An 11,455-nucleotide genomic window follows, 5' to 3' on the forward strand; every position below is an offset into this window, starting at 1 on the left:
GCACCTGCAGGCAATGGGTCCTCCATCACCTCAGGAGCCAGAGCAGACTCAGCTGGTGCCCGCACCTGAGGATCCAGCACAGGTGAGGACCCTTCAGGCTCAGGCCCCAGCCTCGGCTCAGCTGGTTCTGGAGACGGGGAATCCCGTGCAGGGCGGGATTCCTCAGGTTTAGCATCCAAGTCTGAATCCCAGGCCATCAGAAAAGGGAGGGAGGGAAGGCATTCTCAGCATCAACTGAGCCCGCCCCACGTAATATCACACATGGAGAAACGAGAGGAAGACTATTGAGCAGCTAGAAGTAATTTGTTGTTGTTTAGTCGTTTAGTCATGTCCGACTCTTCGTGACCCCCTGGACCAGAGCACGCCAGGCACTCCTGTCTTCCACTGCCTCCCACAGTTTGATCAAACTCATGCTGGTAGCTTCGAGAACACTGTCCCACCATCTTGTCCTCTGTCATCCCCTTCTCCTTGTGCCCTCCATCTTTCCCAACATCAGGGTCTTTTCCAGGGAGTCTTCTCTTCTCCTGAGGTGGCCAAAGTCTTGCAGCCTCAGCTTCAGGATCTGTCCTTCCAGTGAGCACTCAGGGCTGATTTCCTTCAGAATGGAGAGATTTGATCTTCTTGCAGTCCATGGGACTCTCAAGAGTCTCCTCCAGCACCATAATTCAAAAGCATCAATTTTTCGGCGATCAGCCTTCTTTATGGTCCAGCTCTCACTTCCATACATCACTACTGGGAAAACCATAGCTTTAACTATACGCTAGAAGTAATAGTATGACTCTATTCTGCTTTGGTCAGACCACACCTGGAGTCCTGTGTCCAGTTCTGGGCACCACAATTTATTTATTTTTTGTCAATGCTTTTTATTGATTTTTCATTTAAATCAATCAAACAAAATACAATACGGTTCAACTGTCATTTACCCACATTCTTTCCCAGCCCTGACTTCCCTCCCTCCCTTCAACAGGTTTTCTTACTTCAGTTACCTTTCCACAGTTTCTTATTATATCCAGTGATGTCTACATCGTAAGATTTATTGCAGTCCTGCCACAGTCTTCAAGTTTCTACAGTTATTATTTATATAATCCATAAATTTACTCCATTCTCTTTGGAATTTTGTTTCCTCCTGATTTTGGATCCTGTAGGTCAGTTTTGCTAGTTCCGCATAGTCAACCATCTTCGTCTTGTTAGATTTCTGTTATGCCACTGTGCAGATTTTTGGAGTCACAAGACTCTGTTGACATTCCAGGTTGTTGGAAGTCTCACCGGAGACGGGAGACGGATGTTGATGTTACTGGTTTCCTGTTTTGTGTTCCTGTTGTTCACTGTCTCTCACAGAGAGCAGACGCATATTCTTTCTGTCCTGAGTAGATAGAAATAAACGTAGTGATGTAGCACATATTTCTGTCTCTTCTGCTGCTATCTGGATACTCTGCGTAATGGGGAGCGTGCCTGAAGCCTCATTAAAGGCTTAGGTCGTTAATCACCATCGGAGCAGAGGTCGATGGATTCCGAAGATATGTCGGAGGAGAGCCATTACAGCTCGGTCGTACGGAAGCTCCAACACATCTGCCACTCCTCTAATGTTGGTAACTCTGGTACTTTCCATTTTTGGGCTAACAAAGTTCTGGCAGCAGTCGTAGCATACATAAATAACCTTTGATCTGCTTTTTCTATTTCCTCTCCTGTCAAGCCTACCAAGAAAGCTTCTGGCTTTTTCGGGAAGGTATATTTAAATATCTTTTTCAATTCGTTATAAATCAGTTCCCAAAACTTTTTCGTTTTCTCACATGTCCACCACATTTTAAGAAGGCACCACAATTTAGGAAGGATGCTCACAAGCTGCAACAGGTGCAGAGGAGGACGACCAAGATGATCAAGGGTCTGGAAACCAAGCCCTATGAGGAACGGTTGAAGGAGTAAGAAGAGACTGAAAGGAGTGGAAGATGGAGCAAGCTGGTTTATTGCTGACCCAGCGGGTAGGACCCAAATCAATGGATTCAAATTAAAAGAAAGGAGATTCTAACTAAACATCTGGAAAAACTCTCTGACAGTAAAGAGCTGTTCAACAGTGGAACGGTCTCCCTTGGGAGATAGTGAGCTCTTTTTCATATGAGGTTTTCAAACAGAGGTTGGATGTTAGGATTCTTTAGCTGTGATTCCTGCAGGTGGTTGGACTAGATTTGGGGATCCCTCCAAATTCTACAATTCTATGAATCCGTGATGCTTCTGCAGAACGCTCAAGTGAAGCCAAGGCTTCCCTCGAGGGGGACAATTTCCCACCTCTGTAAGCTGTGGGGCACAGGTCTCCAGAAGCACTCACAACCACAGTTCAGTGATGTTCATTAGTGGCTCTGCATGGATGGAGACTGGTCCATTAGAGTTGCTGTCGCAAAACTCAGCAGGAAGACAAGACCAGAATTAGCGCCACATCCACACCATACATTTAAAGCACTTTGAACTGAGATATACTCGGAGTCCTGTAGTGATTTCATGCTCTTTCTTGCAGCTTGTAAAACAGTGATTTAATTGCCCTCCCCCCAAACCTCAGGCTTTTATATACATTATTTACACAATGAGTCCCGTCTGATTGGCTGATTCTGCTTCCCTCCTGGAGCCTGATTGGTCTTTTCCTGCAGGCCAATCAGTTGTTGCATTCTAGGATCCTACTTGCCTATTGTTCTAGGATCCAAGGTTAGTACAGAACAGAACAGTCCCCCCAAAATCCTGGGAGCTATAGTTTGTTATGGGCACTGAGAGTTGCTAGGAGACCCCTGTTCCCTTCACAAAGCTGCAATTCTCAGAGTTCCCCGGAAAGAGGGGTTGGTTGTTAAACCGCTCAAGGAACTATTGGCTGGAACACGGATAACCAGCTCTCCGGGATATTGCAGTTGCATCTTGCACTACAGATTCCAAACAAAGGTCCCTTCCAACTCCTGTTCTGTGATAGGCCTGCACAGATGGCCTCTTCTCTTTCCTGGCCTTATGCTTAGGTGCCTGTGATTATCACAATTCCTCACTTTCATAGCATTTGCATCACACTTATTAATTGCACCTATATCCAGGGCTTCTTTTCTTTTTATATATATAATTTTTATTTATTTTCCATTTGATAATATACGTTTACATCATTACAATCCACTTTACATCCCTGGTTCTTTAGAGCCTATCGACTTCCTTCCCTCCTGCCTTATTGAGGCATCTGATCATAGCCTGCATTTTTAATCAAGGCTTATATTTTGATCAGATTCCTGTATTCCAAAAATGAGCTTAAATTCACATGTTTCTTTCGAGATGGGAAACCAGCAGGCAAGGTCTTTGTCGCAGGCAAGGTCTTTGTCAGAGGCCCCTTTGGTTTATTGCGGTCATAAAACAGGCTGGGAGCAAAAGGTCACACTGACCATACAAATGATAGAATACAATCAATCAAGGTTGCAAAAACACTGTGCCTCCCATTAAACTTGAGCCACATCTTCCTAAGGTTAAAAAAGCAAGAGCTAATACAAACAGAGCTGGCTAGGGAAGAGGCCTCTCTCTCTCTCTCTCTTTGAAGCTGCTTTGAAGCTTCAGGGAATTTAGAAAACTTAGAGAACCTAGCTTTTATAAAGTTCCTTTTTACTTAAGAAAAGGTCTTTGCTTCTAAAAATCTATATATGTTATGTATGAAATATTGGCTTAAATGTAATTATGCAAAGGATTTAGAAAGTAAGAAATTATAGAATCATAGAAGAGTTGGAATAGACCACGAGGGCCATTGGGTCCGGACCCCTGCCAGACAGAGAGACGCCATCGGAGCACTCCTGACATATGGTTGTCAAGTCTCTGCTTAATGACCTCCAAAGAAGGAGATCTTTCATTGATAATGTGTGGGAAGATGAACAAAAGATCTGTTTTGGAGTGAATAGGGCAATAGGGCAAAAGATGAAATGTTAGTTAAGGCGCCTAGTCTAGGGCAAAAGGTTATCTGGTAATTAAGGTGCCTTGTAGAGGTTAATGGCTGTTTGCCAATTATAAATAGAAGGAAATATAGCTCTTTGTCTCCCATAAAAGGTAATAGGAAATGGGTGTATCTTTTATGATTGGTTCTAGCGAACAGCCAATAGGAATTTTAACCAGGCTGATTGGACAGAGGCAGCCAAAGGAGGAGCAAGGGGGCTGAGCTGAGGGAATATAAGTGCTGGCCATAATGACAGGAGGCCAGGCCAGAGCTTGGTAACCATATACCACTGTGCCTCACATTTATTTGTCTGACAAATAAATTATTATTTTAATTTCTCTATTGCTGCGTTGAATATTTCATTCCAGCTAAGCGTTAACCACAAGCAGGGTGCTACATTTTATGGTGCCGTGACTCGGATAAGTGGTCTGCTGGAACGCAGCCCCTTCGCCTTACTGGGCAGGGTACAAGAGGGAGGACCACTAACTGCTTACCCAGCGCGCACTGGAACATTTTTCCAGGGGAACGCAGAAGTCTCGTCTGTCTGATACCCTGCTCACCGATGGCGACGGACCGGGGGGAACCAGAGAAATAAAGAGGGATCCGCTAAGGGTAAGTGCACAAAGGGGTTTTGGCCCTCCAATTAATTGGGAGGAAGAGAAGTCTTGATCAAACTTCTGCGTCTCAGTAAGGGGGAAACTGAGTACGCTAGGTGGTTGGGTACATCAGACGGTGGTCTGGTGGAGGAAAAGGGAAAGGTTGGGAAGTAGAGTGTGGTGAAGTATCCAGCGCATTGTATGTGTGAGAAAGTACAATCGTAGCTGACCTGAGTGTGGAGTGGGTAGTACTTCGTTTCCCAGTAAGGCGACTTCACTGGGCAAGGAACCCCACGAAGCGAGTGTGTGAGTGACTGAGTGGATACTTCACAGGGCCATACAATGGGAGTTGGGGGTTCAAAGGGGGAAAATACACCTCTTGAATGTATGTTAAATAATTTTAAGAAAGCCTTCTCAGGGGCATATGGAGTCAAAATGACGCCAGAGCGCTTGAGAACGTTATGTGAATTAGAGTGGCCGAAACAAAATACTGAATGGCCATCTCAGGGAACTTTTGATATAAATTTAGTAAGCAAACTTTGGACTAATATCGCCAAAGAAACGGGAGGGTGCCCAGAACAATTTTCATATATAGATTCTTGGCTGAGCACATTAAATAAAAATCCTCCATGGATAAGGGAATGCAAAGTCCAACGATGCAAATTATTGGCTGTAAAAGCCGAAGCTAGGAAAGGAATCTTGCCAAATAAACTCAAACCCATTTTTGAGGGACCAGAGGAAGAGGTGCTTCCACCTCCACCCTATGCTCCACATCGAAGGGAGCCTAATCCAAATACTCCACCAGTTGTAACCCCAAGGCAAGAAAGTGGAACGAATAATGGGGGTGGAGTCACAGAACTTGATTCCTTGATAGATTATGATAAATATCTTCAGGAGGCATTGGAGTCCTATAATAAAGCCCAAGCAGAAGTGGTTATTCCACCTGTGAGTCCCAGTAGAACTCCATCTACAGTCTCCTTTAGTGGAACAACCAATTGCCCACCCCAAACCCCTGTACATCCAAATCCTAGAGAACTATTACAGAAGTTACAGGAAGACCTTGATCGGTCAGCAAGCAATACAGCCAGGCGTATAAAGCTGCTAAAAGAACGCCTTGGGACAGATACCATCCCCTATGATTTGAGGCCCCTAGAGCAAAGCGAAGAGAAAGGTCACGTAGTAGCCCCTCTTAGAAGAGTATTTGATGCACTTGAGGAGCCTGTGCTGGTTAACGGGCAACCCGGACCACGGCCACCTCGAACTTCGACCCTCCAGTACATTCCATTCACAACTACGGATCTGATGAATTGGAAAACACACACCCCATCTTTCGCAGAAAAACCTCAGGCTATGATGGACTTGGTGACTTCAATAGTAAATACTCATAGTCCTACTTGGACAGATTGCCGCCAACTCCTGAATACTCTGTTCACCACTGAGGAAAGAAGAGACATAATTGAAAAGGCACAGATATATTTGCGTGAGCAGGCCAGAGTGGGAAATATTTTTAATATTGACCGTCATCTCCAGGATAACTTTCCTTTGGAAGATCCTAATTGGGATCCAAACAATGCAATTCACCTGGCCAGGCTTACCACCTACCGCCAGACGCTTGTGCAAGGTATCCGCAGGGCATGCCAGAAGCCCACTAATATGTCTAAAGTCTCAGAAGTAGAACAGAAACCAAATGAGAGTCCGGGAGACTTTTTAGAGAGGCTGCAGGAAGCCTATCGTATATGGACTCCTTTTGACCCTGAAGCCCCTGAAAACAGCAGAATGATTACTGCTACATTTGTGGCCCAGTGTGCTTCTGACATTCGTAAGAAAATTCAGAAATCAGAAGGATGGGAAGGGATGCTGATGAGCCAAATTATGGCCATTGCACGTCGAGTTTATCGGAATAGGGATGAGGCTGAGAAACAAGAGAAGAAGAAGTGTCATAAGGAAAATATGGTGATGCTGGCCACAGCAGTGATGTGTTACCCATAACACTGTTTCGTGTTCGGTGCGCACCCACAAAAAGACTTAAGTTGTCACCTTTTGAGCTCCTGTATGGGAGGCCGCCCTCCTTTGTTCAGGATATTCCAGCTGACCTCAAACAAATAGGAGACTATGTGACACAGGGACAAGTGCAATCTCTCTCCCGTGTTTTTGTTTCTCTTAACAGGTGGGCCCTCAGCGCACGCCGTGCAGCATTGCCGAGCCGATTCATCAGTTCCAGGCTGGCGATAGCTATGGGTGAAAGAGTGGAAACGCGATCCACTTGCACCTAAGTGGCGTGGACCTTACACCGTCTTGCTCTCTACTCCAACAGCGGTGAAGGTAGCTGAGGTGACCCCCTGGATTCATCACTCCCGTTTGAAGAAGTCCGAAGGCAGTTGGACGTGCAAAGGTGACCCCTCTAATCCTTTAAAACTGACTCTCTCCAAAAACCCCTGTATCTAGCCCTACGGGGAACGGGCTAGGTCACGGGCAACATTAGACGACCGGCCTGCTGCAGCCACAACCTGGAAGCTGGCTGACCTGCGCACGCCTGAAGCTTGAGGAGCATCTGAACCAGCAATTGTGAACGGGAAGATTCTCTTATACAATTGATTGACTGCCCCCCCCCTGTGGAACAAATTATCAGAGATATTACTCATTGGGGATCCTTGGGATATATGTTTTGGTCTTGGTGGTTCCCCATTTCTGTCACTGGAGGAATTATATTGGGACTAATATTTTTTTGTTATCACAATAAGGTAATCTTTTGTGGAAGGAATGCATATACTAGACATCAACATGATTTTATTATTAATCCTGATCCCTTGGGAAGGGGAAGGGTCCTTGAATTTGAGCAAATTTGCTAAATATGGATTCAGTCAAAACCACAATATGTGGGTAGGCTTAGCTGAGATGGTAGCCAATGTTACAAATAGGACCAATTGCCTTGTTTGCTCTCTTGGGCCAGATGATTCAGAGGGAGGTATGCCCTTATTACCAATACCATTAAATGCCATTGGTATGGTAAGCGAAATGCCACACCAAACAGAAGTACAGAATTTCCCCGGATGGAACTCAACTAAACCAATACGAGTTATACCTGTGCAAGGGGAATTCTGTGTACATAAATCATCAGAGGCAGCTGATTCTACCATGATAGGCTCTTCTCATTGCCACTATACTTGGGATTATATTAAGAATAGTCAAACCTGGGCAAACGGTACTACCTATCGAACTCGGAATACCTTGCCCTGTGCACCTCCTTTTATTCATGCATGGAAAATGGTGTGGAACATAACTATGACAGAAAAAGGCAATCTAACATACTGCACTGTGAGCTCTATGCCCCTTTTGATATTTCGCCTTATGCACTCCACGTACCAAAGACCTCAGACCCGATGGTTGTGGTGGATATGTGGAGAATGGGCATACAAGAAACTCCCTTCCAAATGGAGTGGGACTTGTTTCCTGGGATGGGTATTACCACCAATGTGGATTATGCCCACTAGTTCGGCCAAGCGTACACGAAGAAACGCTGATATTTCTCATATAGCAGGAGGAAGTACCCAAAGTTGGAGCGATACTGATGATTGGCCACCAGAGCGCATTATAGCCTATTATGAACCTGCCTCCTGGAATCCTGATGAGCTCATACAAGGGGCTCGAGATCCTATTTATAATCTAAACAGAATAATTCGATTGCAAGCAGTAGTGGAACTTGTAACCAATGCAACGGCCCAGAGTTTGAGACTTATTGCACAACAGTTGGATGAAAGTAGAGCCGCCATTTTGCAGCTGAAAATGGGAATGGATTATGTACTTGCCAGGCAGGGAGGCCTATGTGGAGTCTTGAACTTGACAGGGAATGCCTGTTGCTTTAACATTTCTGATAATGGTGAGGCGATCCGTGTGTTGGCCACAAAGATGGAGAATATAGCACATGTCCCAGTACAAACATGGGAAGGATGGGATATGGGATGGCTCACCAACTGGTTACCAAATGTCGCAGGACTCAAAGGGATACTATTGTCTTGCTTGTTTTTCTTGACGGTAGTAGTAATGGTTTTGTGTATGGTGCCATGTATCATTTCATGTTTTAGAAGTACAATTAGCAAGATGATTTCAAATGAAACTCTACCTCATATCATGGCCCTATACAGAGCTTTACCTCAGGAATATGATGAAGGTCAAGCTATCAAGGACACTTGGGATGAAGGTCCTTGAGCTTGAAAGGGGGGAATGAGGCATCTGATCATAGTCTGCATTTTTAATCAAGGCTTATATTTTGATCAGATTCCTGTATTCCAAAAATGAGCTTAAATTCACATGTTTCTTTCGAGATGGGAAACCAGCAGGCAAGGTCTTTGTCAGAGGCCCCTTTGGTTTATTGCGGTCATAAAACAGGCTGGGAGCAAAAGGTCACACTGACCATACAAATGATAGAATACAATCAATCAAGGTTGCAAAAACACTGTGCCTCCCATTAAACTTGAGCCACATCTTCCTAAGGTTAAAAAAGCAAGAGCTAATACAAACAGAGCTGGCTAGGGAAGAGGCCTCTCTCTCTCTCTTTGAAGCTGCTTTGAAGCTTCAGGGAATTTAGAAAACTTAGAGAACCTAGCTTTTATAAAGTTCCTTTTTACTTAAGAAAAGGTCTTTGCTTCTAAAAATCTATATATGTTATGTATGAAATATTGGCTTAAATGTAATTATGCAAAGGATTTAGAAAGTAAGAAATTATAGAATCATAGAAGAGTTGGAATAGACCACGAGGGCCATTGGGTCCGGACCCCTGCCAGACAGAGAGACGCCATCGGAGCACTCCTGACATATGGTTGTCAAGTCTCTGCTTAATGACCTCCAAAGAAGGAGATCTTTCATTGATAATGTGTGGGAAGATGAACAAAAGATCTGTTTTGGAGTGAATAGGGCAATAGGGCAAAAGATGAAATGTTAGTTAAGGCGCCTAGTCTAGGGCAAAAGGTTATCTGGTAATTAAGGTGCCTTGTAGAGGTTAATGGCTGTTTGCCAATTATAAATAGAAGGAAATATAGCTCTTTGTCTCCCATAAAAGGTAATAGGAAATGGGTGTATCTTTTATGATTGGTTCTAGCGAACAGCCAATAGGAATTTTAACCAGGCTGATTGGACAGAGGCAGCCAAAGGAGGAGCAAGGGGGCTGAGCTGAGGGAATATAAGTGCTGGCCATAATGACAGGAGGCCAGGCCAGAGCTTGGTAACCATATACCACTGTGCCTCACATTTATTTGTCTGACAAATAAATTATTATTTTAATTTCTCTATTGCTGCGTTGAATATTTCATTCCAGCTAAGCGTTAACCACAAGCAGGGTGCTACATTATGGCTTTCAAAATTGTCCTTTATATCATGTATGCTGATGACACCCAACTCTATCTGTTGATGGATGGCCATCCTGACTCGGCCCCAGACACACTGACCAGATGCTTGGAAGCTGTGGCTGGATGGTTACGTGGGAGCCGGTTGAAGTTAAATCCTTCGAAGACAGAGGTCCTCTGGCTGGGACGGGACGATATGGGATTGAGGGGGCAACTCCCATCTCTTGCGGGGGTGCAATTAGTGCCAGCACCGTCCGTTAAGAGTTTGGGTGTAATCTTCGACACCTCCCTTTCCATGGAGGCGCAGATTGCAGCTATAACACAGGCGGCATTTTTCCATCTCCGCCAAGCTAAGCAGTTGGCTCCTTACCTCTCTCGTCCTGACCTAGCCACTGTGATCCACGCGACGGTCACCTCCAGACTGGATTATTGTAACTCACTCTACATGGGGCTGCCCTTGAGACTGACCCAGAAACTCCAACGGGTGCAGAAAGACTCCTTACGGGGTCTTGGCCGTGGGATCACATTCACCCGGTGCTTTACCAGCTGCACTAGCTTCCAGTGGAGTACAGGTTCAGGTTTAAGGTGCTGGTTTTAACCTTTAAAGCCCTATATGGCCTAGGACCCTTGTACCTACGGGACCGCCTCTCCTGGTATGTCCCACGGAGGACCTTATGGTCTGCAAATAAAAACATCTTGGAAACCCCAGGCCACAGGGAGGTTAGGCTGGCCTCAACCCTGTGAGGTAGATGAAGCTGAGAAGCAAAGCTACAGGGAACCAGGCAGAGGGCCTTCTCAGTGGTGGCGCCCTCCCTGTGGAATGCCCTCCCATCAGATGTCCAAGAGATAAACAACTACATGACATTTAGAAGACATCTGAAGGCAGCCCTGTTCAGGGAAGTTTTTAATGGGTGACATTTTAATGTATTTTTAATCTTTGTTGGAAGCTGCCCAGAGTGGCTAGGGAAGCCCAGCCAGATGGGTAGGGTACAAATAAATTATTATTATTATTATTATTATTATTATTATTATTATTATTATGTCACTCAGTGAACTGCGTGGCTTGATTGGGAGCTGTGAGGTTCTCCCAGCCCAGCTACACCCACTATACCACGCTGTGCCTATAGCAGACAACAATGATGGTGATTTTTTTAAAAAGTCTGCAGAAATGTGGAAAATGAACCGTTTTTCCCCAAGGAGGAAGAAAACTAATGTTATCCTGCCCTCCCCAAAAATCAACAATACAAAGCTCTCTGGGTGTCTTTTGTGGGCCTCAATGCACAACAGCTTTTCCCATTCAGTGTTTCCGGCAGTGCTGGAACTACACAAAGCAACAGACAAATGGAGGAGAATAGTGTGTTTCTCATTTGTAGCGGAGGAGGAGATGGTATTTTCTCTAGCGCAGGTTTCCCAACAGAAACCTGCTGGCCAGAGCAAGAGTGTCAGGATGTACAGTAGCAATTGCAATTCTTTTGCCCGAACTGTTTTGCGGGAACCCACGTGGGAAATAACAACCGAGCGAGGTAAAATTGCTTTCGGGGGTCGCAATCGACGTGGAGAAAGTTTTGGTGCTGAAAACTTGC

At 45.0% G+C, this 11,455-nt stretch overlaps 1 protein-coding gene and 1 long non-coding RNA gene across 2 annotated transcripts in view; one reads left to right on the forward strand and one right to left on the reverse strand.

Moving 5' to 3' along the window:
* The window catches only part of LOC310764708 (immunoglobulin kappa light chain-like), a 110,695-nt gene that overhangs the window by 22,618 nt on the left and 76,622 nt on the right, over positions 1-11,455 (forward strand). The window lies entirely within an intron of this gene.
* LOC310765722 lies at positions 5,351-6,368 on the reverse strand. Its single transcript, XR_014549763.1, has 2 exons — positions 5,958-6,368; positions 5,351-5,914 (listed from the first exon to the last, which is right to left on the reverse strand). It is a non-coding gene; the product is annotated as an uncharacterized lncRNA (long non-coding RNA).

This window comes from Podarcis filfolensis (genome assembly GCF_964270895.1).
Source record: "Podarcis filfolensis genome assembly, chromosome: 6".
Taxonomy (NCBI): domain Eukaryota; kingdom Metazoa; phylum Chordata; class Lepidosauria; order Squamata; family Lacertidae; genus Podarcis; species Podarcis filfolensis.